Source organism: Equus caballus, chromosome 6 (genome assembly GCF_041296265.1).
Source record: "Equus caballus isolate H_3958 breed thoroughbred chromosome 6, TB-T2T, whole genome shotgun sequence".
Lineage (NCBI taxonomy): Eukaryota > Metazoa > Chordata > Mammalia > Perissodactyla > Equidae > Equus > Equus caballus.
The window spans coordinates 59,782,046-59,809,294 of NC_091689.1; the positions used below are offsets into that span (position 1 = coordinate 59,782,046).

At 35.7% G+C, this 27,249-nt stretch overlaps 1 long non-coding RNA gene across 1 annotated transcript in view; it reads left to right on the forward strand.

The window, feature by feature from the left end:
• The window catches only part of LOC138924775 (uncharacterized), a 327,809-nt gene that overhangs the window by 291,296 nt on the left and 9,264 nt on the right, over positions 1–27,249 (forward strand). The window contains exons 7-8 of the long non-coding RNA XR_011439992.1: positions 8,217–8,358; positions 14,026–14,123. This is a non-coding gene — a long non-coding RNA (uncharacterized lncRNA). The remainder of the gene's footprint in view (positions 1–8,216; positions 8,359–14,025; positions 14,124–27,249) is intronic.

Sequence of the window (27,249 nt, forward strand, 5' to 3'; positions counted from 1 at the left end):
GACTTTGAAATAGTACATCAGCCTTGGAATTCTCTTTTAAAATTTTTGTTAAGTGTGTAAACAGTATTAAAATATTTAAAAAACATAATGCATATAAAGCACCATAATTTAAAGTTTTTTCATTAGCTTTATAAAAACTACTTAAGTAGTTGAGAAGGTGCATCAGTCAGACAAATGAAATATTTAAAAAAGAAATTGAATACATTTAATTTATAGATGCAGATTTTAAGATGTTTAATTAAGTTTTTAATTGAGACCAAATATTGCTTAAATGTCCCTTAAAACTTGGTAAGTTATAAATAGAATACTTTGTAAGCTATACTTTAAGCTTAAGGTAGAAATGTATTCATAATTTTAATTAATTAGCTGCAGTGTTCAAAACCAAAGCAAATCTCTGAATGAGTTTTCTGTCATAAAAGCTACATTATTGGACATCAGAAAACTCACATTTAACAAAAATGAGAAAGACATAAAACTCCGGTGAAGGATTAAAGCTCTTATCCTCTTTCCCTTGAGGAAATGTTGTAGGAAGAATACGGTTTATGTAATCAGTGATGAATAGCAAATAAATGTCACTTATTCACATGGCATGTTACAATGGCCGCCCCATCTCCTACTGCAGTCCTGGACCCAGCTTCAAACAGCAGAGCCTCTGCTGTTGCTTCCACAGAACCCAGAAATCTTACGTGGCTGCGTTTTTTGTTACTGGTTTATGGTGGGACGCAAGTCAACTTTCCTCTCCAACCTAAAAACACTGTTCCTAAGTATTCTGTACTGCAGATCTCACACAAAATGTGCTAAAAACCATAGATTTATAATCAAGTATTGTGGTATAAGTTGATTATGCAGTTTTTGAAGTTTTAAAGTTATAAAATTCGTTATAACAGAGGTACAGTTGCAAAGATTGCATTTCTCTATTAAAATAATCACAGAAGACTAATTTTTAAAACATGAACTGTGAATATTTTCATTTTATCTACTCAGTTGGCCCTCGTGGAAGAAAGGATGCTCACGACTGCTAACACAGAGTCTACAGTGTTTGCAAAACATCTTTTGCATTATATATGTACCATGTCAATATATTAAATTGCAATTTTTGTAGGAAATATGGTCAAATACAGGAGATTGCATATGGTTCAATCTACTAATTAAATAACTCCATGCTTACTAGTGTCTCTAAACAGAAAAGTAGTCAAAATTGTTATAATTAATTAGTTTTTAAACTGGATTTGGCACTTGTAGTTATCTTTAGAGAACATTTTGAATTGCACAGTGTTTATTGTTACAATTGGCAGACTAGAATGGTAAGATAACATCTTTTGCAAGCTTAAATGGCCCAAGAAATTAAATAAAAAATTACTCTTCTATGTAATCATTGTAAACTTGTAAGTCTGTCTCTGTGTTAGAGTTAGATATAACTGTGAGTGTCAGAAAATCCAAATTAACACTGGCTTAAATAAAAAAGAGCTTTATGTCATTCATATAAAATGAAGTACAAGGATAACAGTCCAGGGCTTGTGTGATGGCCCCACAATCTTCAGGAACTATGGTTTCTTTACATTGTTGCTCTGTCACCCTTAATAAAAGGCTACTACCTCATGGGTCAGTATGGCTGCCTGAGCTCCAGTCATCAGGTTTTCATTATAGGCAGGAGAAAAGAAGAAGGAGGGAAGGAGGGCATGCCCACTCACATTGCAGAAGATGCCCATCAAACTTTGTTTACATTCCATTGGCCAGTATTAAATTACATGCTACACCGTGCTGCAAGAGGAAGCTGGAAAATGTAGTCTTTATTCTGGGCAGCCATGTGCCCAGTTAAAATTAAATGTTCTACTATAAAAGAAGAGACCGGATTTGGGACATAACAGACTTTTAGGTTTGAGTTCATAGATGTACTTCATGGGGATTGTCAATCTCCGACCGTTTATGTCAAATTTTGTAGAGAGAAAGAGGTGTAGCTTTCACCAGATTCCCAAAGTCTTTTATGATGCAAAAATGTTTAAGAATCAGTATCTCATATATAATTTTAAATTTGTATTCAGTTTTAAATAAACAATGTACAGATAATGTCTATTTCTCATTATGCCTAATGAATTTTGTTGCTGTCAATAGTAATATACCTAAGTTTGTATTAGGTACACAAGTACTCTATGAAAGATATAAAGTAGATTTTTAAAAAATTAAAGCCTGAAAAGTAAAGAAAGATCTTTAAACCCTGGAAGAAAACGTTAAAAAAAAAAAAAAGGAGCTTTCACATGTTCCTTGCTTATCAACTATTATAACAGAGAATCTCTGCTTTTTGTTTCCTCCAATTTATAACCTAAGTTGGATTTTAACTCAATATATTTAGTAATCAAATAAAAACACATTAAAAGAAAGAACTATTATTTATTCACCTTTTGAGTCAACAAAAAGATGAAAAAAGTAATAACTAATATTTGTGGGAGAATATAATTGATATGATCATTCTGGAAGACAGTTTGGCAATGGGTACAACATAGACAAATATTTTGATTAACAGGATTTGTCCTATGGAAATAATACAAAAGAAATAAAAATATATAAAAGAATATATTTATCAGAGCATTTTTAAATAGCAGTCAAAAATTGGAAACCACCCAAATATCCAACGATAGGAGAATAGTTATTCAAATCACCATATATCAACAAAGGAAACATACGTAACTATTCAAAGACAATTACGAAATTTTTATAAGTAGCATTGAAAACTATAATAGCACATTAAAGTAAAAAGAGACAACAGAGAATTATACATAAAACCCTATTTAAACAATAGCTGTATAGTAATATACAAAAGCAAAAAGTTGCATTAAAACATAATTTTTTCTACATTTTATTATTGCGGTAGATGACCTTTATAACTGAATTATATGTGTACGTACGTTAAAATAGAGGGTCACTAAGGCACCAGATATACCTTCAAGGAATCTTACATAATTTCATTTAGTATCTGTACGACTAACAAAAATACCTAAAAGGGAGCATTTGGGCCTTCAGAAAACTAAGTGAGTCAAGTTGACATATTGTCCTTATGTAAATTAACCTCAGTGTTCTACTCAGCTGCAAAAGTTTTAATCCTGTGAGATTCCAGGCAGGTGTTTTGGAATTCATCCATGGATAGAATTCAGTTCATGCTTTGATCCTCTCCACACTTCTCATAGATTCTGCTCAAATAAAAAAGTTCATAATAAGTACTTTTAGTCTTTTTTTTAGGCTTTAAATTTAAATTTATTAAACAGAAGAGAAAAACAAAAAACAACAGGGAAAAACCCTTTCACCACTCATTCTTACATACACTTTTTCCTCCCATTTTTTTTACTGTGTTAAAATGCACATAGCATAAAACTTACCATCTTAACCAATTTTAGCTGGATAGTCCAGTGGTGTTAAGTACATTCATTCCTGCACACACTTTTAAAACTTGTACTGGAAAGATTTTCTATGAGCTTAATACTTTGTTAACTTAGCAATTGGTACAACTAGAAAAGAGTAAGTGTCAAAAGGTTTGAATCTGTAATTTCCCAAATATTGAAGTGATATTCATCTCCGATGCTGAAAACTTGCAACCATTTCAGAAAGATGTCTCTGATTCCTTCTTGAAATGACCAGGCAAATCCTCCAAGAGCAGTCATTCTGTTTTCGCTAACTCTTTCTAGAAGAGCAAAGACGGAGTTGAACCTTTTTCAACCATGTCATTTAACATTTAAGTGCCTACCACGTGCCAAACATTGTGTTAGGAGCTTTTGTACAGAAAGCACTTATTATAGTAACAATCCTCTGATGTAGGTGGCGTTACTCACATTTTACAGATGAGGAAACTGATGCTCTGCGATTTTAGGAGGCGTGGCTGAGACATGGAGGAACTGGGTTAGAATCCAAATCTTAGGTCTCCATGCCCACTGCTAGTTCTACCCACAGCTTCCATCTCAGGTGCTTGTAGCATGTCTCAAATCCAGATGTAGAGACCACACATGCTAACTCCCAAAATGCTGCATGAAGAAGAATGTTCCAGATACAACTTTTTATCTTTTCTTCACTGATTTTAACTCTTTGGCATTCATCACTTAAAAAACGCCAACTCCTGAGGGTGGAGATGGGTTACATCTTAATTATTTTATTCTAGATACAGTCCCTTTCTGGATCATGCTATTGGTTCTAGTAGATTTTTTCCTTGTTTGATTGTGTGTCTGCTAAACTAGCGCATAAAGAGCAAGTCTGCAGTAAATAGGTATAGGTATAGTGTATAGAGCAGAGATAGCTATATCTGTAGCTGTATCATACTGTAGGTGGACAGACAGACACAGATATACAGAGCAAGAGTGTATCAAATAGATAGAGGTTTAGTAGTGACACAAGAGTTGAGGTGCCCACAAATGGACTACAGTTCTTTAAATTCTAAAAGGACTAAAGTCTTAGGGCTATAAGGATTCTTCAGGACCTTAAATCAGTTGAAGAAAGGTTAGCGTTTTAAATAGCTCTGCGTGTGTATATACAAATGTATATACACAGCTTTGCTGTTGGGACCTTATGCTATGAATCATTCTGAATAATTGACTCTTCCAGTTAGTTAAGGGTTGGATCCTTTTAAAAACAGCCTTTTCTTTCTTTCTTCTTGGTTTATTTGTTTTTACTGTTTTGAACAAAAGTCTAGCATATACTGCATATTTCCTTGTGTTCTTTTAAGCTAGCGTTTTTCAGTGATTGTGATATATATTGATCACTGAGCTAAACTCATCACCTGCCCTGTCATTCAATCCTTGTTCCCAAACGATGAGGTAGGTACTAGCACCATGATTTCACAAAAGAACTTGAGGCCTAAAAAAGTCAAGGAACTTGGTCAAGTTCTCGTAACTAGTAGGAAGTAGTGAAGCCGGGATTGAAATGGGTCCTCTGATCACTTCACCCTAAAACTTGTTTAATCACTTCACTACTCTCTGAATAATTGAAGTCTTTGTGATGATTCTACCTTCTAAAATTAAATATTGAATTGAGATCATCAATTCATAATAGAGTGGGAACATAATAGATTGGGAGCATCTGGGCCCAAGACTATAATACTACAACGGATATATATGCATATAGTAGTATTGTAGTAACATGTATATATATATATTATATATGCATTGTGGTATTGTAGTCTTGATCACTGAATACAGGTACAAATTGTCACTGCTTGTAATGGGTCATTTAGTGGCCTAAGACTACAATGCTTTTGGGATTCATGACACTTGATTTTTTTCTTTTCTATGCCCTTGTTTGTTGAACAGGTAGCCTTTTGTGGTAGAAAGCATGTGGTTTGCAGAGTTGGAGAGATGTATTCAATTCCACCTCTGATGCATACTTGCAGTGTGGTCTCATTTGCTTCATCTGTAAAACGGTGTAGTATTGCCTACTTTGAAGAGGGGGAGAGGAGACAATGTGGCTAAGTGTCTAACACGGTGCCTGGTGCGCAGTAAGTTCTCAACCAATGGCACACTATTATTATAGCATATCGCTGCTGTCAGGTGGCTAACCATAATTTCTCACTGCTATCAGCATTCCTGTTATATCTGGCTCTTTCACTAATTTGTAGAGTCTAATCTGTTTGAGCTTAGATAACAGTTCCTGTATTGGTAACATAGCAAAACGGACTTGTGCAAGATATTGGCACTGAGATGAGGGTGCAAAGTCAAGCCAGGAACAAAACAGGGGTGGAAATGCTGAGAAAAATATGGACAACATTCCAAAGCACGGTCCATGTAGTTGAAACAGAATCAGGGACGTGACTGGGGCCAGATATTGGGGTGGCACAAGAAGATACCAATGGGAGAGCCAAAGTCCGTGGCTCAGTCTGGGGTCACACGCTGACAGGAGCCAAGCAGAAGAGAAAGCACAGGGGCTCTGGAAGACAGCACTCCCACGGCCTGCCTGGGAGTCCTTCTTGTAGCCAGCAGTTTGTGCTAATGCTCCTTTCGAAGGCCCGGACCTTTTCCACAACAAGGATACTTTCATCTTTTTTATAGGCGCAACTCTCCAAGACAAGCATCTCTTAATCAGAATATAAAGGTTTTAGATCCGAAGTTAAGGTGCACAGACTCTGAGTAAAAATTTAGGGAACATTTCTTTAAAAAATGAGGAGGAATTTTAATGTGTATATTTTGTTTGACTGACTTAGATCTCTTTTATTTACCAATAGGTTTTTGACTAAGTCATAGATAAATGAATTTTCTTGACTGCATTGACGTATGAATACAGTTGCCAGATAAAATATAGGATGCCCAGAAAAATATTAGATAAGCAATGAATAATTTTTTAGAATAAATATCTTCAAAATATTGCACGGGACATCCTTATGCTAAGAAATTATTCATTATTTATGTGAAATTAAAATTTAACTGGGTATCTTGTTTGTTTGCTTTTCTCAATCCTAAAACTTTATATATGTATGACTGACGATAGTAACATGAATAGTAGTTGGTAATTATTGTGCAATTCCGGGAACAGTGATCCATTTTAATGTGCACTATTTCACTTCCTAAACAACTGATACATTAAGTACAGCTGTTGTTCTCATTTTACCCGTCGTGAAACTGGGGTTGAAAGATTCATTTCTAACAGTTTGCAAATGGCAGAACTAGAATTCAAACTCACATCTGTCGGATTCCAGAGCCTTGAGTAACACACGTACCTTTTTATTAATTTACATCCACACACATGATCTGAGTATGTGACTCGGAAGGTAAATACATGTGACCTGGCTTTCTGTGATATTTGGATATTTGGATTCTGGCTACAATCGTCATTTGTTGTATCTTACATTGTATTCATAAAATGCAGCCGTTTTATCTCTCGGCATGGTTTTTTTTCTTTATTAAGGGAGAAAACCCGTTTCCAACTGCTCCAGTTCAGGCAGATGTGTTATTGAGCTTTCTCAGCAGGTGCTAGTTTTCCTGTGCGGTTTGAGGCTGTGCTCGGGGGCCTTCTCATCACTCTGCTGCTGATGGTGCCTGCAATGCCTCATAGCCAAAATTTCACTTTCTTATTCATTTTTGGTACTTACCTAGCCTTGGGAACTCTGCTGCGGCAAACATGCGTTTAATGTGGGTAGATTGGCCACTTTCCAGGAGGTAATTGTTGGCAATTCTCTCTTGCTATTAAATATTGATTATTACAAGTAGGTGAAGCTAATAAAACCACTTAAGAAAATGGATGTCATGTTATCACACCTAATGATGGACATCTATAGCTATGTTGGTGCCCAGCCTTCCATGTGTTTTGGGATTTGGGGATTTTTGCCTATTTACCACAACTCTCCTCTTTTAAATAGTTACTTAATGACGGGAAACCAAATTACCACCACCTAAATTAGAAAACTCTATTGTTAACAAGGACCAGAATTGAAAAACTGCAATTTACATCCGCTGTCAGCTCTGCTGTTGTTATTAACTTCTATTGGGGAAACACTCTGATGGCATTTACTATAACATGACTAATGGAATTATATAAAAGACTTTCAAGTAATATCTTCAAATGTATTGTTTATTGCATTTAGCATTAAGGATTTATGGCCTTGAGCTTGTTATCATTAAATAAGAAATCATTATCCCAGGAGATGCTATAGAGAAACAATAGTTTGAAGTATTTTTTAAAAAGAAGTCATGTTAGCAAATTCCTCCAAAAAAAAAAGCAGTGGAAAAAATTAATCCATTAAAAAAAGGTCTATGCCTTTTATCTGGATGATATACACACTCACTCATGTCCTTTTATATAAAAGTCAGTCAGTATTCTAGTTATCATTTTATTGCTATTTGCCTATCTTTAAATAGACCACAGGAAAAAGAAATCAAGATTTTACTTCTTGAATTCTGGTTTCATATTGGAAAATATACACAACTGAAACATATTATTTTCAACTAATTAAGTCCTGTTGTACAGAAACATTCAAATGATTCATTGGAGTTTTCAATTTTCATCTGGATGTTTGGGTTTTATGTCAACACAGTCACAGCTTGAATTTACTGTGATAAACTTGGGCAGGATGCAACTCTCTCTCATATGACATCAAAGTGTTGGATGAGAAATGAATGTATTGGTTTCTTTGATGCAAAAATTTGACTGGATCTGAGACAGCAATTGTGAAATCTTCAAAATGAGGCATCAAAGTATAGACTTTGGGAACTCATGATAAAAGGAAACTCAATTCTCAAATTCTTCAGGTACGAAGTAAGAAAAGCATCTTGAAACTTGTGAGCATGATTATCAGGAGGCTGGAAGACATGGAGTCCTACTATGATTACCTCAAACAGCATAGAACAGTTTAGTAGCTTCCTGGAGGTCGTCACTTGCCTTCATTTTAAGGTACGGTTTTAAACTCTGAAGACAATGGTGTTTGCACACTAAAGCACAGGACATTTAATTTTATCAGGTGAACTTGACACAATCCACTACAAAGCAACACTTTTTAAAATCAATGTTTAAAGAGTTTAAAGAAAAAAAGTTACCAACTGGTGCCAGCATCAGAAAATTGAGAATAACAGGAAGAAATGCTGGCTACAAGTCAGAGATAGTGTCAGAGCAGTATTAGCGCTTTGTGAGAGTTCGTCATCTTTTCTGCCTTTGTGTTTAAATAAAGTCATTATAAAATTGCAAATTGAAGGAGAGAATTGTATAGTGACACAGTGTGCTTTTGGTCCAGCTTCACCAGTTGTCAATACGGGACTGATCTTTTCATCTGTTCTGTCAACTATTTGTTTTCTCTCCGTCCCCGTTATGTTGAATCCCTGATGGTATGGTGTTTCTTCTGCAAATATTTCATTTCTTTAAGACAAAGACTCTTACAGAAACCCGTAATTCTGTTATCACATCTTAAAAATAACATTAATTCACTAGAATTGTCAAATATCCAGTTCACATTTCTCTGGTTTTTTTCCAGTTTATTTATTGTGGTTTGTTAATATATCTATCTTTTCAGTTTCTTTAATGTAATTTCTAGCACAAAGATGGTCATGGATATATTTTCTTATATAGTGACCTTGGCTTTACTACTAAGTTGGTTAGAGTAAAACACAATGTTTTAAGACTGATATTTTATCTATATAATACCAAGTAAAACAGTCAGTTTTATGATAGCTGAGTCTAAGGATTGTTTACTAAAAAAAAAAATTTGGTTAATTTCTTCCTTTCTCTTTTTATTCAAATATATTCTTATTGTGTACATGTAGGAATAAGTGGTAAATATAAATTTAAATTTCATCATTTTTAAAGTTATGATGTTGATAGATATCTTTTAAAAAACAACTTTCAGATTAAAATAATTAAAACCATAATCTGTTGCTATTGATATATGTCATACTAATTACACATTTTCTCCTACTTATATCAAGATCTTTAACTGAGTTCCTAGTTTATCTTGATTACGAATCAAGATTCTTTTTCTGAACCACAGAAGTTGAATATAAAACTCAGAAAATATTTATGTACATCAATTAGACGTAATTTATATAATTAATTGTAAATGAGACTGCAATTGTTATAAGTCAGTTAAAAGCAAAGTAACCCACTGATCGTTTTATTTATTTTGGTAAAAAAAAAAGAAATCATCATGTTACACTTTGATTTTATTCTATGTACGCACTTAATTTAAAAATGCCTTTTGGCTGAGTAGCCTCTACTCAGAAGAAATGAGCTGGGATTTTTTTCTCCTTGAACTATTTCATTCATTTATTCAGGGCATAATTATGAAGATGGCATTTAAGAGTACCCTTTATTAATGATGCTTCCTTATTTGCTAATGAGCTTGAAGGGTGAGAATTGGAAGTAGAGAATATTACTGTTATTATTGCTTAACAGTCACCTAATTTACTTAGACCAACAGAGGTTTTTTATTTGTTTGTTATAGAACATGTTAAACGATGCAAACTATTTTTCTCTTTTCTGAATAAACATGTTCTCTTAATTATTCTGATTCTCCAATAAACATATATTTTTGCTTTGTAAAGGAAATGGAATTGCAAATTATGTCTTCAGTTGAATTTTTCTAATGCTCTTAGCAATTGAAGTTGCTTTCACAAGTATATTTTCTGCTAAATATCTGAACAGCAAATAATACACAGAGAAAGTAGTGGTCCATGCCATTCTATGGCTTCTGCCCTGACTCTAGGTCTCTGGGCAGAGTTCCCACGGGCAGTGGTAGGTCTTTACTCTAGGAACTCAGCTAATGCTTATATGACACTTAATATGTGTTTATATGCGTTAATTTATTTAATCCTCACAACAACTTGAACAGGAAGTTACTGTTATTATGATCTGCATTTTACAGATGAGCAAACTCGGGGATAGAAAGATTAAGTGACTTATTGGAAGTCACACAGCCAGTTGTGATGGAGCTGGGCTTTGAACCAAGGCAATCTGGCTCCATAGATTTCCCTTTATCCATGACACTGTGCTACATAATAAACAGAAAGCATATCACCGGTTGCCTGGGATTGGAAAGAGGGTGACTGCCAGAGGGCAGGAAGGAGTTAGGTGTTTGGTATAGTGGAAATACTCTGCATCTTAACTGAGGTGGTGGCAACACGGGAGTATTCATTTGTCAAAACGCATCAAACTGTACACTTAAAATGGATACATTTTACTATATGTACATCATACTTCAATAAAATTAATTTATAAAAAAGCATTAAGACTCACTTTATGGTACACCATATGGTAAATTTGGGCAGTTTTTGAGTGCATTGTTCTCCAGATGACCTAACTGATATATAGAGAACAACGTACTTAAAAATTACCAAATACACATCCCTTTGAAATGCAATAGAATGGTTAGCACAGTTTACCATGTGGCAGGTCGGAAAGCGAGTCTGTCACTATAGATTAGTTTCAGATCTTCTGTATCCCTTCTGATTTTGTCTGCCTGCTCCATCACACACACATACAAAATTAAACTGATTGTGATTTTGTTTCTCCTTTTCATTTTGTCATTTTGTGTGTATATATTTTCACCCTTTTTTATTAGGTATATATAGATTTTTTAGCACTGTTGCATTGGCTACTGGATCGATCACTTCATCATTAAGAATAGTCCCTCTTGATTTCTAGTCATGCTTTTTGACTTAAAATCTTTAAAAAATTTATATTAATATACCACACATAGTTAATATTTGCATGGTATATCTTTTTCTGACCTTTGCTTTACCTTTCGTTCTTCTGTATTTTATAAGGATATGGGCTTATATTTGTTTTTGATAATCTGGGAATATTTCATTAATTTTCATGTAATTACTGATATATTTGGGTTTATATTTACCATCTTTGTATTTTTTAAATTAGTTCCACCTGTTTTATGTTCTTTTTTCCTTTCCTTTATTTTCTTCTTTTTGATTTATCAAATTCATTTTTATTATTCCTTCTTCACTTCTGTTAATTTGTGAGTTACATATTATTTTACTATCTTTTTACTGTTTACTTTGAGATTACCATTTGTATCCCTTATTTAATACAGTCGAGTTATGAAATATGTTTATCATTCTCCAATAATGCTAGGAATTTAGACCATTTAAATTCTATTTACTCTTTCTGCTTTTTGGGTGTTATTGTTATAATTTCGATTCTACATATATTCAAACCTAAAAGAAATGATTAAATCAGTCAATATTAATTTCTATTCACTACATATTTGTCCTTTTTATTCCTTTTTATTCCTCGTTGAATCTCTATGTTTCCCTCTGGGGTCAACTTCTTTTTACCAAAGAAACCCCTTTAGTTTTCCTTTTAGTGCAGGTCTCTGGCAATACATTTTCTGAATTTTTCTTTTTCTGAAAAAGTCTTTATTTTGCGTTCATTTTTGATAGATTTTTTTCCCCACTGTGTATTGAATTCTAGGTGGGGAGATATTGACTTTGAGTACTTTAAATACGTCATATCGTTGCTTTCTAGCTTTCATCATTTCTGTTGAAAATTCACTTGTTAGTCTTGCTGCTGCTTTGAGGAATGTATCTCCCCTCGTGCTGCCTAACCCCCTATATCTCTGGGTGCTTTCACCTTTTCCCTCTGTCTTTGTCTCTTAGCAGGTTGACGATGATGTGCCTAGATTTCATCTTCCTTGTTTTCAACCCGAGAGTGTGCAGAGAGCCTCATGAATCTGCCGTTTGATGACTTTCATCAACCATTTTCTCCTCAAATATTGCTTTAGTTTGATTCTCTCTCCTTCTCCTTCTGTACTTCAATAACATGTCTGACGTTTTAATTATTTTTCTTCTATACATGTGTTTGTCATCTTTTTTACCCTTCTGTGCTTCTGTATGAAAATTTTTGATCTGTATTTCAGTTTGCCAATTTACCATTATTCTCTGTCTAATCTGCTGCTATGTCCTGTATCAAGTTTGTAATTTTAATTATTGTATTTTGCATTTCTATAATTTCCACTTGACTATGTTTTTTTTTTAGATTTAAATACTCTAGTGAGGGACTGGCCCCATGGCATAGTGGTTAAGGTCACAGTGGCCCAGGTTCACAGGTTCGGATCCTGAGTGCAGACCTATACCTCTCATCAACCATGTTGTGGTGCCAATCCACATATAAAGTGGAGGAAGATTGGCACAGATGTTAGCTCAGGGCTAACCTTCCTCAAGCAAAATTAAAAAAAGAGGAAGATTGGCAACAGATGTTAGGTCAGAGTGAATCTTCCTCAGCAAAAAAAAAAAAAAAAAAAAAAAAAGCTAGACAAGAAGATATTGTGATAAACATTTAAAAATGAAATAAAGTGGCTCAACTTCTTAGAGAGTAGTTTAGAAAAATCACTCTAAAGGCACATATTATTTGACTCAGAGACTTCCTTTCTAAGAATTTATCCTACAGAAATATTCCTATAAGTCTTCAAAGATATATGTACAAAAATTTCAATCCCAGAGTCATGTGCAAAAGCAACTAAATAGAAGCAACTTAAATATCTATCAATAAGAACCTAATTAATAAATAATAGTATATTTGATACATGAGGCAACACGGATGAATCTTGAAAATATCATGCTAAATGAAAGAAGGTCAGATATTGTATAATTCGATTTATATGAAATATTCAGAATAGGCAAATCTATAGAGACAGAAAGTAAATTAGTGTCTGTCAGGGGCTGGGGACAGGGAAAGGATAGGGAGCTGATAGCTAAGGGATATGGGTTTATTTTTGGGGTAATGAAAATGTTCTCAAATTGATTCTGATGGTGAATGCACAACTCTATAAACATACTAAAAACCAGTGACTTGTCCACTTTACATGGATGAATTGTATGATATGTGACTTTCATCTCAATGAAGCAGGAAAAAATGGTACCACCAAATAAATAAATAAGTAAGTAAAAGCATATTGGTACAATGGAATATCACATAGTCAGTAAAAGGAATGAGAAATGCATTGTTGAGGAAAGGTATCAAAAATACACTGTTAAGGGGGCTGGCCCCGTGGCCGAGTGGTTAAGTTCGCGCGCTCCGCTGCAGGCAGTCCAGTGTTTCGTTGGTTCGAATCCTGGGCGCGGACATGGCACTGCTCATCAGACCACGCTGAGGCAGCGTCCCACATGCCGCAACTAGAGGGACCCACAACGAAGAATATACAACTATGTACTGGGGGGCTTTGGGGAGAAAAAGGAAAAAAATAAAATCTTTAAAAAAAAATACACTGTTAATAAAAAAGCATGTTACAGAATAATTTGTATATAGTACTTAATTTTTTTCATCACAAGGATAAGTAAACCTAGGCTTCTTCATGCATAGATAATTTCTGAAAACAAACACAAGAAATCGTTAGCAATGCTTGCTTCTAGAGACTAGGACCGGAGTTCAAGAACGGAGAAAAATATTCTTTTTACTCTGCATTCTTCTATACCATTTGAAACTTTTGATGAAAATGTATTTACTTTTTGATCAGTTTTTTCAAAATGTCTTAAAATCACATGGTGATACGAACTTTCAATGTTGCTTTAATATTAATTGATCATTTATTTCCTTTATTTATTATTATTATTTCTCTAGAAAGAAATTTCAGTGGTCCTCATGTATGTGAAAGAAGCCTGATCTAAAAACGTAAAAATCAGGTGACATAAATGGAGAGACATATTCAGAGTTTCAAGGTAAGAGAATGAGATCTGTTGCTCTTGTTCCAGTTTACACACATTGCTAGACAGTGTTTGAAAGTTTGGGTGTTCCCTTGGGCTTGTCTGTTATTGTCACACCTGAGTACCTTCTGAGAGCTGAGCATTAGCAACCAATGTCTTCAAGGGACTAAAGGTTCCAGTAAAGACATCTCTTGTTTTTATTGGAGTCCTAGCTATGAAAGAAAGTTTTTCACTTATTCATTTATCCAACCAACATGTATTGAGTGCTTGCTTATGCGAAGTACCGAGCTGGGCGCTGGTAAGTAGTGGTGAATAATAATCACACCTACATTTCTTGAGTCATTAACCATTGCATAATACTAAGCACTTTACATGTATTATCTCATTTATCCTCACAATAATCCTGTCATGTGGATACTATTCTTATGCTTTTTTTTTTTCCTGAGGAAGACTCACCCTGAGCTAACATCTGTTGCCAATCTTCCTCTTTTTGCTTGAGGAAGATTCAACCTGAGCTAACATCTGCTCTAATTGTTCTCTACTTTTTGTTTGTGGGTTGCTGCCACAGCATGGCTGATGACGAGTGGTGTAGGTCCATGCCTGGGAACCAAACCTGGGTTGCCAAAGTGGAGTGCATTGAACTCAACCACTAGGCCATGGGGCCAGCCCTATTATTACAGAAGAAATTAGGGTTTAGAGAGATTGAGTGGGTTTCTCAAGATTACTGAGCTAATAAGCAATGCCCTTGGGGTTTGAACCCAGAGAATATGATTCCAGAACATATGCTTCTAATAATGTGCTTCTAAACATTAAATGCTGCCTTTAAAAGTTCCAGTAATCTTGCTATGGGAGAAGGGCACTCTGCCATTCTGTCATTACTGCATGGCAGGCAGGAATAGTTATTAATATTACTAACATGGAGGGGCAAGACAGATGTTTTTCCTACCCTCATGATAGTTCTATTTTTAATTTATTAGGAAACTCCATACTGTTTTCCAGAATGGTTGCACCAATTTAAATTCCCACCAACAGTGCATGAGAGTTCCCTTTTCTCCACATCCTTACCACACTTGTTATTTGTTTATTTGTTGGCTTTTTGATAATAGCCATTCTGACAGGTGTGAGGTGATATCTCATTGTGGTTTGATTTGCATTTCCCTGATAATAAGTGATGTCGAGCATATTTTCAGGTGTCTGTTGGCCATCCATATGTCTTATTTGGAAAAATGTCTATTCAGATCCTCTGCCCATTTTTTAATTGGATTGTTTGGTCTTTGATATTGAGTTGTATGTGTTCTTTATATATTTTAAGCCTTAATCCCTTATCAGATATATGATTTGCAAATATCTTCTCCCTTTTAATAGGTTGTCTTTTTGTTTTGTTGATGGTTTCCTTCACTGTGCAAAAGTTTTTTAGTTTGATGTGGTCTCATCTGTTTATTTTTGCTTTTGTTGCCCTTGCCTTAGGAGACAGATCCAAAAAAATATTGCTAAGACCGATGTCAAAGAGCTGACTGCCTATGTTTTCTTCTAGGAGTTTTATGGCTTCAGGTCTTATATTTAAGTCTGTAGTCCAATTTGAGTTTATTTTTGTGTATGGTATAAAAAGTGGTCCAGTTTCATTCTTTTGCATGTAGCTATCTAGTTTTCCCAACACCATTTATTAAAAAGAGTGTCCTTTCCCCATTGTATATTCTTGGCTCCTCTGTCATAGATCAATTGATCATATAAGCATGGATTTATTCCTGGGCTCTCTATTGCCCCGTTGATCTATGTGTCTGTTCTCCTGCCAGTACCATACAGTTCTGATTAATATAGCTTTGTAGTAGAGTTTGAAATCAGGAAGTATAATACATCCAGCTTTATTCTTCTTCCTCAAGATTGCTTTTGCTACTTGGAGTCTTTTGTGATTCCTTACAAACTTCAGGATTATTCCTTCTAGTTCTGTAAAAATGCCATTGGTATTTTGAAAGGGATTGCATTGCATCTGTAGATTGCTTTGGATAATATGGACATTTTAACAATATGAATGTTCCCAATCCATGAACACAGTATATCTTTCCTTTTATTTGTGTTCTCTTCAATTTCGTTCATCAATGTCTTATAGTTTTCAGAGTACATGCCTTTCACCTCCTTGATTACATTTCTTCCTATGCATTTTATTCTTTTTGATGCAGTTATAAATGGGGCTGTTTTTTAAATTTCTCTTTCTGATTGTTCATTATTATTGTACAGAAATGCAAAAGAGATATGTATATTAATTTTGTATCTTGCAGCTTTACTGAATTCATTTATTGGTTCTAATATTTTTTGGTAGAGTCTTTAGGGTTTTCTATATATTTTGTCATGTTATCTGCAAATAGTGACAGTTTTACTTTTTCCTTTCCAATCTGGATGTCTTTTATTTCTTTTTCTTGCCTGATTGTCATGGCTGGAACTTCCAATACTACGTTGAATAAAAATGGCAAGAATGAGCATCCTTGTATTGTTCCTGAGAGGGTTTTAGCTTCTCATCATTGATTATGATGTTAGCTAGTGAGTTTGTAATATATGGCCTATATTATGTTGAATTTTATTCCCTCTATACCCACTTTGTTGAGAGTTTTTTATCATAAATGGAAGATAAATTGTGTTAAATACTTTTATCTATTGTGATGATCATGTGATGATTTTTATCCTCCATTTTGCTAGTGAGGTGTATTGTGTTGATTGATTTGCAGATATTGAACCGTTCTTGCATCCCTGGAATAAATTATACTTGATCATGGTGTATGATCCTTTTAATGTATTGTTGAATTCAGTTTGCTAATATTTTTTTGAGGATTTTTGCATCTATGTTCATCAGGGATATTGCCCTATAATTTTCTTTGTGATGTCTTTGTCTGGTTTTGGTATCAGGATAATGCTAGCCTCATAGAATGAGTTTGGGAGTGATCCTTCCCCTTCAATTTTTTTTTGGAACAATTTGAGGATAGGTGTTAACTCTTCTTTAAATGTTTGGTAGAATTCAACTGTGAAGCCGTCTGTTCCTGGACGTCTTTTTGTTGGGAGCTTTTTGATTACTGACTCAGTTTTATTTACTAGTAATTGGTCTGTTCAGATTTTCTATTTCTTTCTGAATCAGTTTTGGAAGATTGTGTGATTCTAGGAATTTAGCCACTTCTTCCAGGTTGTCTAATTTGTTGGCGTATAATTGTTCATAGTAATCTCTTATGATCCTTTGTATTTCTATCATGTCAGATTTAACATCTCCTCCTTTATTTCTGATTTTATTTATTTTAGCCCTCTCTCTTTTTTCCTTTATGAGTCTGGTAAAGGTTGATCAGTTTTATGTTTTCAAAATACCAACTCTTAGTTTCGTTGATTATTTCTATTGTTTTTTTGTCACTATTTCATTTATTTCCGCTCTGATCTTTATTATTTCCTTTATTCTATAACTTTGGGCTTTGTTCTTCTTTTTATAGTTCCTTTAGCTGTAAGGTTAGATTATTTATTTAAGATTTTTCTTGTTTCCTGAAGTAGGCCTGTATTGCTATAAATTTCCCTCTTAAGACCACTTTTGCTGGTTCCATAGATTCTGGAATATTGTGTTTCCATTTTCATTTGTCTCAAGGTATTTTTTGATTTCCTATTTGATTTCTTCAGTGACCCACTGGTTATTTAGTAGCATGTTATTTAGCCTCCAAGCGTTTGAGGTTTTTTCCAGTTTTCTTGTAATTGATGTTTAGTTTCATACCATTGTGGCTAGAGAAGATGCTTGATATGATTTCAGTCTTCTTAAATTTATTAACGCTTGTTTTATGGCCTAACATCAGATCTATCTTGGAGAATGTTCCACGTGCACTTGAAAAGAATGTGTATTCTGCTGTTTTGGTATGGAATGTTCTGTATATGTCTATCAAGTCCTTTTCATCTAGTGTGTTGTTTAAGGCCACTCTTTCCTTGATGATTTTCTGTCTGCATGGTCTATCCATTGATGTAAGTGGGGTGACAAGGTGGCCTACTATTACTGTTTTACAGTCGATTTCTCCCTTTACGTCTCTTAATATTTCCTCTTTGAATTTAGGTGCTCTTGTATCGAGTGCATAGATATTTACAAGTGTTCTAACCTACTGTTGTATTGATCCCTTTATCATTATGTAATGCCCTTCTTTGTGTGCTGTTATAGTTTTTTTTAAAGTCTACCTTGTCTGATATAAGTAATGCTACCTCAGCTTTCTTTCTGTTTCCATTTGCATAGAATATCATTTTCCTCCCTTCACTTTCAGTCTCTGTGTGTCCTTAGATCAGAAGTGAGTCTCTTGCAGGCAGCATATATCTGGGTCTGGTTTTTTATCCATTCAACCACTTATGTCTTTTGACTGGAGCATTTAGATCATTTGCATTTAAAGTAATTATTGATAAATATGTATTTACTGCCATTTTGTTAATTGTTTTCTGTTTTTTTGTAGTTCTTTTCTGTTCCCTTCTTCTTCTCTTATTCTCTTCCCCTGTGATTTGATGACTTTCTTCACTTTTGTGTTCCTTTCTCTTTATGTTTTGTATATCTTTTGTAGATATTTTGTTTGTGGTTACCATGAGGTTCATATATAAAACCTGTGTATATAGCAATCTATTTTAAGTTGATGGTTGCTTAAATTTGAACACCTTCTAAAAGCACTACATTTTACCCACCCTCACACACATTTTATGTTTTTTTGTTGTATTTCATATCTTTTTATTTTGTGTATCCCTTAACTAATTGTTGTAGAGATAGAAGATTTACTACTTGTCTTTTAACCTTCAAACTAGCTATGTGGAAGCTTGATCCACTGCCTTTACTATATGTTTGCCATTACCAGTGAGATTTCTTTCTTTCATAATTTTCTTATTTCTAGCTATGGCCTTTTCTTTTCCATTTAAAGAAGTCCCTTTAGCATTTCTTATAAGCCCAGTTTAGTGGTGATGAACTCCTTTAGCTTTTGCTTGTCTGGGAAACTCTTTGTCTCTCTTTTCATTCTGAATGCTAACCTTGCTGAGTAGAGTATTCTTGGTTATAAGTTTTTTCCTTTCAACACTTTGAATATATCATACCTCTCCCTTCTGGCCTATAAAGTTTTTGCTGAAAAATCAGCTGATAACCTTAAGGGGGTTCCCTTGTATGTAACTAGTTGTTTTTCTTCTGCTGCTTTTAAGATTTTCTCTTTATCTTTTGACATTTTAATTATAATGTGTCTTGGTGAGAGTCTTTGGGTTCATCTTATTTGGGACTCTCTTTGCTTCCTAAACTTTGATGTCTGTTTTCTTTACCAGGTTGGGGAAGTTTTCAGCCATTGTTTCTTCTAATAGGTTTTCTGTCCTTTTCTCTCTCTCTTCTCCCTCTGGGATCCCTATAGTGCAAATGTTAGGATGCTTAATATTGTTTCAGAGGTCCCCTAAGTGATCCTCGTTTTTTTAAATTCTTTTTTCTTTTTGCTGTTCCGATTAGGTGATTTCCACCACCCTGTCTTCCAGATCACTGATACATTCTTCTACACCATCGAATCTGCTGTTGATTCTCTCTAGTGTATTTTTATTTCAGTTATTATGTTCCTCAGCTCTGATTTTTTAAAGAATTTTTCTCTCTCTTTGTTGAAGTTCTCACTGTGTTCATCTATTTTTCTCCTGAGTTCAGGGAGCACCCTTATGACTGTTACTTGTAGCTCTTTATCTGTTAGATTGCTTATCTCTGTTTTGTTTAGGTTTTTTCCCTGAGATTTTGTCTTGTTCTTTCACTTGGAACATGTTCCTTTGTCTCTTCCTTTTGCCTAACTCTCTGTGGCTTTTTTCTATGTATTAGGTAGATCAGCTATGTCTTGTGGTCTTGAAAAGGTGGAAGGTATATGTAGAAGGTGTCCTATGGGGACTCGTAGCACAATCCACCCTGGTCGCCAGAGCCAGGTGCTCAAGATATGTCCCCTGTGTAGGCTGTGTGTGCCCTCCTGTTGTGCCTGAGTCATGATTGCTGAGGGAGCTCTAGTGTGCAGGGCTGGCTCCCTAGGGCAGAAGATACTTTAAGGGAGTGTTGACCAGGGTGAGTCCAGAGGAGAATGCCAGAGTGGGGCAAGTGGTGCCAGCAAGGTAGATGGAAATTGTGATAAATGGTGCCTCCAAGGCCAGGCCAGCTAGGTAGAAGAGAGCAAAAAAAGTGGCACCTGACAGCATTTCCATCCCCAGAGAAAGTTCCAACAGATCACTTCCCCTTCAGCAGATGCCCTAAAATTAGTCGATGAATCTCCTTCACCTGTAAGCCAGGCTCTTCTTAAACTGCTTCCTCTGCACTTGGGACTCAGAGCAAGTGAGTGTGTGTGCACACCCTGTAAGAGAGGCATCTCAGTTTCCTATAGCCCTCTAGCCCTCCCAGATGTAAGCTCCACTGGGTTTCAAAGCCAGAAGTGATGGGGACTCATCTTCCTGGTGCAGATCCTCTGGGCTGGGGAGCTCAGTGTGAGGCTTGCATCCCTCACTCATTCAGGAGGACCTCCATGGTTGTGATATCCCCCCTACTTGTGAGTCACTGCGCCTGGGGTATGGGTTCTGACTAGCCTGCATCTCCACCCCTCCTACCCATCTCAATGTGGCTTTTTCTTTATATCCTTAGTTGTGGAAAGTCCATTCTGCTTGTCTTCAGGTCATTCTCAGCAATAGTTTTGCTATATGTAGTTTTAGTTTTGGTGTGTCTGTGGGAGGAGGTGAGCTAAGGATCTTCCTCCTCCATCCTGCCATCTTGGTCTAATGCCCCATCAATATATTTTAAACAGAGGAATGTCATGATTTACATAGCAAAAATAATACTCTGACTTGTTAGTGTAGAGTGAATTAGAAGGTGAAGGCTACAAATAGAAACAAGAAAGGCTACATAATTTGTGAGGTACAGTGCAAAATGAAAACGTGAGAAGCTTTGATCAAAAATCTTTTTAAATTTCATGACGGCAATAGCAGAGATTTAAGCAAAACACAAGTCTCTTCCAAGCATTAGGCCCTGTGCAACTGTGTGGGTCTCATGCTCATGAAGACTGTTCGGAATAGGCGCCTAAGTTAAAAGGCTCATAGAAAATTCTAAAAAAGAGATGATGATGACTTAGACTAGGCTGATGGAAATGGACATGCAGAGAAGTACATGCATTTAAGATATATTTTAATAGAAGGACAGAATTTTTAAATGCATTAAATTGTGGTACATAATAAAAGAAAGAAGAATCAAGGATGACTTCCAAATCATAATAGCAGGAATAAAGGGAATGAATATTTTCTCCAGGTGGCATGAAAACAGAAGAAGCAAGGGTTATACAGATAAAGTAATGAAGTGGAAATGGCCATGGTGGATGGTGAAGCTACCTGTACCACTTGTGAGAAAAAAAGACAACTTCCACTTGAAAGGGCTGCAGTGGAAGCTGAGCTCATAATGAGATCCAGATTTTAATTAAAGCAAGAGTTTGCAAAGATTTTCATGCAAGAGATTCAGGATATAGGTTTGTTTGCTGATTAAAATGTGGGAATCCCAGAGGGTACAATGTGATGGTGATTTGGATGGCTAACAAATGTGGCTAAGGCAGGATGATATTCCTTGTGACCTCATCCTGAGTTCTGGCCTTGATGGTTTATCAGTGATGAGCATGGTGATGAGGATAGTAAAGAGTGTGTCCTCTCAGATTGCTCTCAATTCTATTCCCAATTACATCTCAATAAAGTGGCTTGTAATACTGAAGCAGAGGAAACACTCTATTTAGAGAGTCTGATTACTCCCAAAATCCTAGAGGAGGTGCTTACCTAGGGCAACATTGGACCTCCCATAGTGTCTGAGGCTTTCATATTATCTTCCTTTCATAATGGTTTACTGGTTAGTGTCTCCTGGACTTCTGAAGAGCATGCAGTGTGTCCAAAGTGTATTTTCAAATCTATCCTTAAGATAATTTCAAATAGTCCAAATTATTAATTTATAATCTGATGGAAACAAAACCAAACAAGCTGGATTAAGGTTATTTTTTGAGCTAGAAGTACACCTTTGAACCTATAAATTATCCCATAGTAAGAAGGCAAAATCATACCAACCAAAAGCGAAATTAAATATGCAGATAAAATGCTGGTGAAATGCTATTTTGCATAGATCTAAATAATGTAATTTGCCAGTTTTGTGAGTCAGGCAGATGCAGTTCATTTTGAAGCAGCCTTTGGGTCTTTTCACATGATTTGGCTATTCTTAGATTTCTGAGTCATTCTGTCCTCCATGCTAGTCATTTTTCAATTCCATATTCTCTATTCATGAGGGAGATACAACATTAACCAGTCCAAATTTGGCTATGTGGCTTAATACTCTGAACAAACAGGTTATATATTCATTCCTATTCTTAGCAATACCTTGGGACAAGTTGAATGTAAATAAAATATTTGGGCAATACACGCTAACACTGTAGAATTTCTAATAAGTGGTGCCAGGAAACCTTGGCATGCACATTATTGCATAATTGTTTTGATTCGATTTGGTTGTCCTCTTAACGACTAAAATCCCAAAGCAGTAGGAATACTTATGAAAGGAACAGAAGTGTGGATAACATAGAATGAGCCAAAGGACCCTGCCAACATTTTATGCAACAGAAGCAGCATATCTTAAAGACTAATGCAGGAGGTACATTGATATCCCTATAATAAATTTACTGGAAATTAAATTCTTTGACAAACTGAAGATAGTAATAAAATCTCAATCCACGTGTCATTAGAGGAGCTCAGAAGTGTAGGTATAAATAGGATTATAAAGAGGGTGAGGAGAGGAATCTGGGATTCCACCTACATGGGTTGGTGAATACAACAGAGGAGGAGGGAGAGAGCCCAGCAGAGAAGTTAAGGATTCCTGAAGTTTTATTGCAGTTCTCTGATGCCCACTTGATGAAACTGGCTGTTCACTAGATTGCTCCTTGAGGATAGAACCTCTGCCTTCCTGTCCTTGTGTCCGTCATTGCCCTACAGGATGCCTGGCATGTAATGGACTTTCATCGAATGTTTTTTGAACTGAAAGAAACTTCAGTGGGAGTAAAGCAGGCCCATACCTACTCTTTCACTATATTGTGTTAAGGGAGCTATCGTACTGTTAGGGCTGCCTCCTCACCCCCAGCCAGCTTTTAGCCCTGTGTCTCAGCAACTGCTCTGCAAACTCTAGTGGAAACAAAAACTTGAGTCTGTCCCACTTTTCACTTCTTCTTCCATTTTTTTTTTCCATTTTCCATCAGGAAAGTTTAGGGAACCGTATATGCCTTAGCTGCAGTATAATCCTAGTCCTGGATTTGTGACCTCCCAGGTGGAGGAACTTTGATGCAGCTTGTCTGATAAGGGCTATAACCCTGGCTTAGGCTCCAGACCATCTTCTTTGTCCTCAAGAACTATAACCAACACAGGATAATTCCTGGCCCCCTCAGCCAGCACTCCTTCACTAAAGTTGAGCAAGTAGATATTGAACACCAAAATGCATCATGTGTATGCAGTTTTCTGCTGCTTCATACTCAGTAGATGCTACTACTAAGAAGCTACGTTTCAATTCATATGAAGATTCATATTTCATGCTTTTATGCATGTTTGGAACCATTTTCTTTGGTATTTAATTCCATTACCCCCACTCCCACTCCCCCAGGAAGCCAGAAGAAAGAAGTGTCCCACATATCATAGGAGAAAATTCCAAGAAAGGAGGAACGATCTATTGATTCTCAGGCCACAAGGAGCTGAACTTATGAAATAACTTCAGAAGAGTAGTCATTGGAGCTAGTGATGAGGTTGATGGCGTTCTTAGCAGGAACAAATTTCAACATACTGCTGGGAACAGAAGCCAGTATTGGGAGGGGTGTGAGGTAAAGAAGCAGAGGCTGAGGGCAGCTTACATTTTCAAGGAGCTTGATCAAAAAGGGAAGGAAAGAGAGGGATTGAGACGATGGAAGGATTTGGGATAAGTAATGGAAGATTTTCTTAGGGCAGATCTAAATATGGTTAAAGCTGTAAGAAAAAAATCCGTTTTGGCAAACTGAATACATGGATAAATAGGAGCCAACTAGGAGCAGACCATAAGGTGGGTGCAAGAATCAGGAAGCAGCCAGCTGGGTGGGGGATGGGCAGGGCTGGCCTCTGGGCTGCAGACCAAAGGAAAGAGTCCTCGGAGAGGGGAAAGCAAATGAAAGGCAGGCAGATTTTTCAACTTTAATGACTCCAAAGGGAGAATCCTGATTCAAGGCAATAGGAGAAAAACAGAGTAAATAAAGCTTTCATGAAAGGCATTAAAATGAACTGTAGGCAGATCCTGGAGAAATTGCCTGTGTGTTGGGAGCAAGGCCACCACTCTTCTTACAGGGCTCCTGTTGACCTGCAGAGAAGGAACAGTTAAGGGTGCCAACCTGATTGGGTAAATAAAGCTGTTGAAGATATTGGAGGAAGAGTTTGTAACAGAGAGAATAAGATCCCTGACGACATGAGGTGGGTTGGCATCCTGACCACGCATTGAGTAATTAACTTCATTAACATCATGCAAACCATACATGAGATTCTGAGGCAAGAAGGAGATTCACCTTGAAGGCACGTTCTATATGCATAGATACATGAGCTCCAGGGGGGAAATTCAGCCTGCTTTAAGAGTCTGAAGGGAAAATACATATGTGCATTTAAAAGTGCATATTGTGTTTCTAAAAGACCCTAATTTTCTTAAACGTTCCACAAACTATGGTCAAATAGACTTCATATGATATTTGTGTTTAAGTGATCTTTAGTAGTTTTCAAGTGGTGCTTATTCTTTCCAACTGAAAAGATATTTCTTAACCTGATTTTCTCTGTACTGGCCCTCCAAAGTGTTCCTCTTAATTTCCGTTTAAGAAAATCTCTACATTTCTGGGTTTGTATTTTCTTTGGATTTAAGTTAATCCTTCAAGAAGAGCGTTAACTCTCTCAAGCTACTGGAAGTCCACTTTTTGGAACTGCCACGTTTACTATTTGGGAGTGACTTTGGCACCAAGGAGAACTTGGCTCAATAAATATTTTCAACAAAATTACTAATATAATAAATTTTAAATGGAATATTGGAAATAAAAACCTAGATTTAAAAAATGATTCACTCTTTAAAGGCAGAATAATTCTATTTGTGATTTATACTTTGTTATTTCGTAGTGTTTCTCTGAGAAGCCCTAGTATTTTTTTGTGCCTGTTTATAGTAACTGATTCCATGAAATCCAGTATTATTTCAGATAAAAATCTAATATAATGATGCAATAATTTGATGAAATTAAATTTCTGGATTCAGAAAGAAAATAAAGTGAGTGGGGAGGATACAAGTAAGAAATTGACAAAATTTACACTAATGATTATTTCCTCTTCTTTTCACGTCCCTTTTTTGGATTAAAAAGTATTTTAAATCTTAGAAATAGTGTCAATTGCAATGGATGCTTGGTTGGTAGATATTCATTGACTTGAGTTATTACTCTTCTGGAAATAGTAATTTACTAAGTGAAGTTAATGGTCTAAAACAGTTAATCAGACTTTGAAATGAGCTCTCCAAAATCATAAGATTTATTCAAAATTTTTATTGGAACCTTCTAAGCGTCTCTCATATTTACCAATGCCGTTCTACTTTTTGTCTCTCTAGAACTGCATAGCAGATTTTCCTTATTTTGTAAACTTTGACATACACATATATAGAAAAAATGTTATGTATTTATTTTATTCTGTTTCCAAAAATATTTTTACTATTATGCCTGAAAGTCTCAATTAAGGATCTGAAAGAGATAAATAATGATTTGGATTTTGAAAAAATGCTGCTCTTTAGAAAAAACTGAGCTCTTGTTATCTGCTAATTACATTGATAACTTGGAAAATGAGCAGAGAATTCATATTTTTAGTCTTTCACATCTTGAATGATATCTGATTTATGTTTCATGCTAGATCAACACTCCAGGGTCTCGCACTCATTCCCACATGTGTTATATCGATGTTGACATAATCCCACCATCTTATAATAACTATAAAAGATTCTATTTATAAGGACATTTTAGAAAATCAGCAAGCTATAAATCTATTTGATTGAAACACATTATAAACTATAGTTATTGTGCCATTGAATTAATCAAAGTATCAAAAAGAATTACAGATTAAAAACTGCCGAGCCGGATTCTCTTTCCAATCAGAATGGAACTAAGAATGTTTTCAAGGATGTGAAGTGCATAAGAACTCTCTCTCCTCCTCTCCCTTAACCTCTTTCCTATTTGTCTCCGAGCAGAAAATTATCCAGTAGGCGCTAGTAGTCTATGTAGCTGTTTAGAGAAAGATTTATGCCTATTGACTTCATCAGGACTGGAGGTAAAACTTTCCTCTGGAGGAGAGCAAAGCTGAAAATAGAAAAAGCATGAATTCTATCGGGATGGATTTATTAGCTCAATCAACAAATTAAATTTACCTATTTTGTATTAACTATGCGTTCAATTCTGGACAAAGTGTGCCAGTGCATATAAGAATTATAAGCTAACTTACTGACCATATACTTGCAATTTATTTGGGCAGATGAATGTGATAGGATAATCTACAAGTAACTAATATATTTCTCATTCTGTCTCCACCTTCATTTGTATACCTTAGACCTGCAATCCAACTCCATTTTGGCCAGTTAGACATTATTCAAAGAGAGAATATTATTATTCTCACTGAATAGCTGTAAGACAGGAAAAAATGGAGAGAAGAAATGACTGGGCAGAAGCAGCTGCCTACCGCACCAGCATATAAGCTGAGATTGCTAACTGTGGAGGGGAAGAGAGAGTTAGAGGGGAAGAAAGAGAGAATGAGAGGTCTTAGAAAACATGGAAAAGGGGAATATTACAAAATACCTTACTAAATTTAGGAATGCAAGGCTGAGAATAGAGAGGTTGAAGGTCTCTCTCCATATGGAATGTTGGAAAGTATTAGCCTCGTAGATGTGCCCTGGCCATTGAGTGCCTTAGGTCGTAAAGAGGTTGTTTGGAGAATATCAATGGCAGAGTGGACGAATAACAGCTGGGATAAGCTAGGCTGTTGTGCTGATCTCAACTGGGCTTACTCATGCAGCAGCAGTCATCTGGTGGCTTGATTGGGGATGGGGGTGGGGGTGTAAGGCGGCCTCACTTAGGTG